The 7,964-nt window shown below is 31.9% G+C and overlaps 1 protein-coding gene across 1 annotated transcript in view; it reads left to right on the top strand.

Moving 5' to 3' along the window:
* Positions 1 to 822: 822 nt before the first annotated feature.
* Positions 823 to 7,964, top strand: part of LOC149081625 (uncharacterized) — a 90,133-nt gene continuing 82,991 nt past the window's right edge. The window contains exon 1 of the mRNA XM_089236835.1: positions 823 to 933. The gene's annotated coding sequence lies outside the window, so the exon portion shown is untranslated. The remainder of the gene's footprint in view (positions 934 to 7,964) is intronic.

Here is a 7,964-nt window from a genome sequence, read left to right as displayed (position 1 = left end):
TGAAAAAAGGAGCTGAACCAAAAGACGTTTTTTTGGCTTGGGCCGTACGGATATTGACATTTTTATGTTCGCGAGCAATTATTATTTTACAGAGTTTGAATTCAAGGAAAACTTTCTCAGTTTTTTTGTTCTGACGTTTCCTCATTTTTTATTTTAATTTCAGAATCAATTTTGGAATTTTCATTACTTTCGAATACTCCTGTTGGAACACTTTGCGTGATATTTTCGAAAATTTCTACTTCGAAGTTAGTACGCAGCACATAATCATTAGAGAATCACCGAGACAAGAAATATAGCCGATGTATAATGATTTATAAAGGTTTCAATTTTAATACAGTAGAATCGACAGGATAATAAATGCAGTAGGAACCTGAACAATTTGTTACCTTTGGCCTTTTATTCGAGATATTCCTATATATTGGGTAAAATATACTATCATAAACTCGGCTTAAAAAAAGAAAAGTTTGAGAAGAAATCGACAGAAATTCGTAGCAATTTAAACTTTCGTATCAAAATAAATTGCACAAATCGAATGAGAAAACTTTTTTTCTGTACCTGGTATGGGAATGAACATCGATAAAACGCCTACAGGGTTTTCTTCTTCACCCAAATACCTTATCTTAATTTTTTTCTTTGCCTTAAGTTCATCCCACACACATATATATATATACACAGAATGGAGAAAAGTTTTAACTAGAGGCGGAGTCAGGTAACGTTAACTTGAGATGCTATTGGTCAGGATGGAATGCGCTTGCGGCTCCATTCGTGTGGTGTGGGCACCGGGTGCCGTTTATAAAAATGGACTTCATTTCCATTCTCATCCGCTGTTCTGTCGTTAAAGGTTGTTCCAGAAAACGAGCTGCTGCAAAAAAGTCCGAAACAGGCGATCTTCCTGCTCATCTCACTCCCATCTACGAAATTTCAGCAGTTAAAGTAAGAGTTATTGATTTCTTTTGTGTTCATCACATTTAGTTTTGCTTTAAGGAAAATTTATAATCCGTTAAATACTTTTCAAACTTTACTCTCAAATACTTAAAAGTGTAACTTTGTTAATTACAGCACTGTTTATATATATAAAGATGCACTTACTTTGCACTTAAATTGAGAAGAAAATCATCATCTAAACTCGAAAATTTTCGTCTCGTGAAATTTATTAGCATTTCTTTTAAAATATAGAAAAGGTGTAGTAAAAAAAAGACATGAAGATAAAATACTTTCTTCTGATTCATAAGTTAATAAACATTTATACAAACGAACGAAACAATGATATTATTCGAATAAAGGATCATTTTGCAGATTATTAAACATTTAAAAGAAAAAAAAATTCAACTTTATTTATAAGACCTCATGCTTTTTCTTTCACTTCAATGAATTTGATTTATTTGATTTGATAAATTTGGTGTTCAATAAATTTTCAATTTCAACCTACAAAATGTGTATGAAATCCCTCATTTGAAAAAAAAATGTTGTTCGTAATTTATCGTGATATTTTTAAATACCGTTTCATTTACAAACAAATACGGTATTATATAGCTATGCCTTCCGGTTTCACAGTTTCGATTCCATTTATTAAAACAATTTTTGCAGAATAGAATATATACCCATATCTTATCATTTTTTGAAGACTTTTTTTAATCGATTTTTTTATGATTCCTTTTAAACAGTTCCTCGGTTTAAAATTTTGAATTAAAACGAATTTAAAAATTTTTCATAAAATTTATAAATTATATATTTATGCACGAAATATTTTGACAACGTTTTGCGCAAAAAAGCAAATATAACAAATTTAAATGGTGCAAATGAAATACCAACTAATATCATTAGAATGTGGGAAAAATATTATTTTTGAAATTCTGAACGTTTATTAATGCGCATGTAATGATCTGAGTTTTTCAATATTAGTTGAGAGAGAGAAGGAAAGGTTTGTTCCCCCCCCCCCAAAACATTAAAAAAAAATTCCAAAATTTCCTACTTTTTTCAGAACCTAGTTAATAAATTTCCCGAAGTTTATGCTCTTTTTTGAAAATTTGTTCGTTTCTTTTGTACGGTCAAGCTTTTAAGAACACTCATTAAAGACGAATGAATTGATAATTTTTCGATTCAATGCTCATCCTTCATGAAACCTAAAAAAATTACCGTTAAAGCAAATGCGATAATTGACACAATTAAAATTCACGAAAAACAACAAAAAAAAAATGTTGCATAAATATTAGGAGAATATCTGAAGTGATTTTTTTTTTATTTTATATTATTTTATAAAATTTCTTTTCAATAAAATGTCTTTTTTCCCAAAGTTTTGCTTTTAAATCTCACTTAAGTAGTGAACACACATAATATAATTTCATAAAATAGGATTTTATTACTTTTTTTTCCTTACTCCTATCATATGTTATCTTTAAATTATACATGGGAACTTGATCTTGTGTGTCGAACTGTTGAACATTTGAGTTTCATTGATGGATTTCTGATACCTTAGATTTATAGAACATATAGATAGTAAATGGTCCCAACGGAATATTGAGAGTATTTGGAAGCATCAAAAATTCGAGTTATAGAAGTTCGATTACAGTTTTAGAAAAGAGGAACAATAGCATCAAAGGCTGCAAAATCTGCTATCTTACAAAACACTGAAAATTCCAGAACTGTGTACAGTATTATGGCGTAGTCTGTGCATCTCAATCTATTTCCCATAGTTTTTCCGAACTTCCAGCAGATCATTGGGCTTTTCCAGTGCATATCGAAATTTAAATTATTAAAAAAATGTAAATACTTTCAGAAGTATTTATGAGGGTTGTATGTGTCATAATATGGAACTTATAAATTGATAACTACATTTTATGCAACGATAGACAGTATTGAAGTACATATTGTGCATTGAATATCGTACTGGTCCGTGTACACTTTATCGTACATAAATATTTCTACCAATTTTAACTTCGAAATCGTCCTCACAGATTTGCTTTCTAATGTAAGGAATGTACATGATTATATTGTAAAAATCTGCAGATAATTTGGAAAAAAAAAGGAAACAATAAAACGTTAAAATACGATACAAAACGATATATTGTATGCTATGAATTAATGATAATTACGCGGAAATAACTTCTTCTACAATTAAAAGAAAATATTTTCATAATGAATTCATTAAGGTTGTTCGTTCTTATTTGGCCTGCGAAATGGTAATTTAGCTTTTATACGACCATCAAAATTATTTCTTGCAGAAATGAGGTCAACAAGCAGAAACGTCTGTGTACCCAAGCAGTAAAATACAACACTTCTTTGATATTTTTTCATAGCAGAAATGTTCGGTTCAAAACATGAATAATTAATTATTAAAAATTAAATAAGTGGGTAAAATTAAGAAAGAGAAAAGGGAATGAAAAACGCAAGATAGAGATTCAGCTGCTGAATGACACAACGATAAAGTATGTGAGAAATACTGAACCTTTACATATTGTCAGATTTCTCAAATTTTTTTTCACGTTGGAGGTTACCCTTGAGAATACGATTAGATTGTTAAATATCTTTCGACATCCTCAAATGCTAGAACACTTCAGTGGTCCACTGATTTCAATGACAGCCCTATGTTCAGTATAATTTTGTTAATGAAATATCCGGTCTTCTTTTACAGATATTCTCGCATAGTATAAAAAAAATACTTACGGATTATGGGAAACCATAACGTGCCATCAAATATATACCAAGAAAAATCTGTTGAGGAGGCAGGTGCATGATTTTCGCTTTCTGCCTTTAAGGAACATCTAAAACTTTAAGAATTTAATTTTTTTTCTCGAATTTTTATACAATTAAACGACAGCTTTTAGGATTTTATATATCGTTGTTGGTTATTTTTTCAATCATAATTTTTTTTTTTAAAAATCACCGAAATTTACCACAAAAGTTTTATTCCATAAAATTTTTTTAAACAATTTTATATAAGAAGTCCTCTCGTTAAAGCATGTAACATCCCAGTGCTGAGAAACAAGCAAGTTTCAAGACATTCGAACTGAAGGTGTTTGAAAAACTTTTCTTTATCTAACAAAGAACTTGGTTTTTGGAAAAAAATTTAATTTTAATGGGAAAAACTTGCATATATATATAAATATATAATACCTGCCAGCAGCTTATATTAAAGTATTTTAAAAATACTTTTAGTGCAGGTCGAACAAAAACTCGAACACAGACGCAAGAAACTTTATAGTGCAACATTTATATAAAAATTGAAAAAATGTGTGTGCTTCTCTCGCCTCCCCTTAAATTTCTTATGGTTTCGCATTTTATACTTCGTCCATCTTCACAGAAATTCAATTTTTTTTTTTCAAGAGGTATATAGTAAAAGAATATATTTTTCTCCAGGAATGATCCTTCTTCCTGAATAAAAAAATGTTTATAACGCAAAACGGAAAAAACAGGTATGGCTGATTCGTACATTTTTGTATCCAACACAGCCGTACATCCATGACAAATATCACACATATTTCTTTTGAAAAAAAAATCTGATTTAAGATTCCCCAACACGAGAAAAATATGATACAATGTTTTCTTTTCCTCATGATGATAAAAAAAAACCCCAAGAAAGACGGAGCAACTGAAAAGTTTCCAGGATAGCAAAAAAAAAGTCCTATTATCAAGAGCAGATAAAAACCTTTTCCGGAAACGTGTAGATACGTCATTAAAAGGCAAGTATCCGCATGGGGGTGCTTCAAGTGGCCCCGTGTTATCAGCCAATCTTCGCGAACCCTTAAAATTTATGTCACTCGGCAATTTCTCTTTTTCTAGTTGTACATGGTGGTAGAAATGTGTTGGTTAAGAAGGAAAACGGAAAATGCTACTCTCTGCCGTCAGAATATTCGGACTGTTTTTTTGCCGTAGATTATAGCCTGCAACTAGAAAGAAAAAAAAATTGAATTTTAAATTGAAGCTTTCTATCGCGTGTAATGGTCATTCATAGTCTAGGGCAAACTATCGCTAGAAATCATGTTTAATAAAGAATAAAAGTATTAAGATTTTTTGCTTTTTATTCTTGAAAAGTTTTATGTGGATTGGTGAGAGGAGACTTTTTATTCATTAACCAGTTTATGTGAAATTTTATCCAATTCCAGAAATATTTTCAATGATTTTTCTTATATTTCTTTTGTTTTTTGATTGAAGGGCAATTGCCAATCAAATAAAAAAAAAGTAAAAAAGTGTTAAAATCGAATTTTCATTCATGGTTTTTTTGAATTTTCTAAATTTAATTGAAATAGAAATATATTTTTTGAATTTTAAGATTTTTAATAATTTTTTGTACAGTATTAATCCCTATAAAAACAGTTTCTAGTTATTTGATTACAATTCAGTAATGAAACAAGGAAATTGTTAACTTATATATAAATTTCCTTCAAAGAATTCAAGAAAGAAAATATTACAAACTTTCGGGATTTGAGTATACACATTGTATGTAATGTCACTTAATTGCATACACTGCATTCTTTATTATGGGAGAAATGGGAAGTTTTTATCTCCTTAAAGGTACGGATCTTCTGTTACGCATTACCAATTTGATCTTATTCCGGGATCTTCGGACATCTCTTTTCGTAATGGACGACAAACATTCCGGATGTGATATCTTATGCTTCAAAATACACGCGTCTGAAACATGCCTTCTACATTCTAAACACGTTTTGATAGGGGAATTTCTGAATGTGATGTTATACACACGACAACGTGAAAGCCGGTTCTTAAATCTATATTAACATTGACTGAAATTAACTTGGTTAAGTTTGCAATTGAACTAAAATACAGTAGATTGCACTGTGAAATGAACTCTATTCAATGATTTTGAGCAGAACGTTCACATCAACGCGAAACTTACTCCTCTTTTACGAACTTTTTTGATGGAACCTTTTTGACTCCGTTATATGGGGACTCGACTGGAAATGCATCGATGCTTTCTTTATTATGAAAAAGTACAATGTCATCTGACAGTCAAGGGGTTAGCGGATCCCTCTAGTTAGATAAAGTTCGAATACCGATGTGTAGCATGGAAGAAAACTTGCATTTCGGAATATTTCTTAAGTTATATTTGTCGGCCAAGTTAGTCCTCATGTGCCTAATCCTCAATGACAGTGGTGCGACAAATACAAATACAAATACAAATACAACGCCACAACAGGCAAAATGCCCAACGAGGTGGCTGATAAAAAGATGCCCATAAAAATATGGATGTCATATATTTCAAAAATACACCAACCCCATTAAAAATGCAATTAACACAAGTTATAAACAATATATACACATGATAAAATATTATACAATGCCCATAAAGAATACTTATGGTTGTCTTATTCTAAGAATGGACAGAGCTTCTCGATTTACCCCAACATGTTTATCGTAAATAACACAGGTCTGCGATGAAAAAGCTTTCCCAAAAATAATTAGTGTTTTTATATGCTAATTACTGGAGAAGTAATTAAAAAACTTCATCACGTCTAGTTTTTGAGATAAAGGGGCATAAAAATAAAGGCAGCAAACAAGCCACATTGAAACTGTGTGCTGTAAACAAGTATAGCAAGTCATTCCAAAGAATAATCTAGAGATTTTGGAGGTGCTGATTCCGAATAAATTGGTTTTGCCTTATCGGCTCTACTTTTTCAGAAAGAGTGAAACTCTGACACCGACCTCGTCTCCAGAATCTCCGTCGCAGCTATAAAAGTCCTCGAAATGCCTTTGAAAGGCTATGGCAATCAATGCGTCACCGTTGTGAAGCGTGCATAACTGTGGATGGTCAGAACTTTGAGCACTTGTGAAAGTTAATGTCTATACGTACTGTCCTCGTGTAAATATTAGCGAAATAATGAGTTTTTCCCACCCACTATCGGCCCACTATTGCTGATCAGGGGTTCGGGTTTCCGGTCATATTTCTATGTGATTCTGTTTTGTTTTTGTGTTTTCTACCTCCCCTAAAAGTCTGTACGTTGAGTTTTGAAGCACCCTGTATTTGTGGATTTGAGTTATTTTCCCCAAATTATGGAATCGCTTTGTGAAATAAAGTTACGTGATAGAAAATAAAATGTATTACATTTTTGGAAACAGCACTGAAAAGAATATGAAAATCAGTTACAGTCAAATCCCGTTTTAACGAATACCGTTATAGCGAAAATCTGGTTGTAACGAAAACTTTCAAATTTAAATGAGTTCACATACGAACAATGTATTGCGAATACGTAAATTTTTTTTCTTTCGTTTTATATGTGTTTATATTGGGTTCCTACATTTTGCATTTATTTAACCAGTACGATGAGGCTTCCGAATCTGAAAGTCGGTGCCGTTACGTATTGGTTGAAAACCCGAATTTCAAGTAGTTTTTTAATCAATCCGTGACGGAGCCGACTCGTAAAATCGGGAACCAGCGTACAATATGTTCGAACCCCTAGGAATATTTCATATTTATTCTGTTTCAAAATGAGTGGCCGCGGAAGGAAACAGTTTTCGATTAAAGAAAAATCTGAGATCTTTTCTGCAGTTAGCGCTGGAGAAAACAGGGCATAGCAACTGGCAAACCGTTGATCCTTGAGGCAAACTTCCAAAATAGCTCCAAAATCGAATTAAAAAGTTGTTGCCCTGTTTCTCCTGATGACAACAAAAAATTTCTTGTTTCCAAGTGCAATATTCATTGAGGTATTCGAATTTGAAAGCGGAGGAAAGTTGAGAAAAAATCAGCGTTAAATGCGGAAAACCCGTTGACCCGCATTTGACGCTGGTTTGTCCCCAAATTTCTTCCGTTTATCAAATTCGAATACCTCAATGAATATTGCACTTAGAAACATGAAATTTTTTGTTGGCATCAGGAGAGACAGGTCAACACCTTTCATGATGTGGATGTAACTGTCTTTACACGACATTCGTTCAAGACGTCTTCTGGAAATATGCATGATTTCAGGACATGTGCCAGTTATCAGCACACTCATATGAGAAAAGAATGG

This window comes from Pholcus phalangioides, unplaced genomic scaffold (genome assembly GCF_987345545.1).
Source record: "Pholcus phalangioides strain wild (caught in Gottingen) unplaced genomic scaffold, Ppha-v1.0 ptg000009l_1, whole genome shotgun sequence".
NCBI classification, from domain to species: Eukaryota; Metazoa; Arthropoda; class Arachnida; order Araneae; family Pholcidae; genus Pholcus; species Pholcus phalangioides.
The sequence above is the reverse complement of the archived record's forward strand: the minus strand, read 5'-3'. Positions and strand labels throughout refer to the sequence as shown.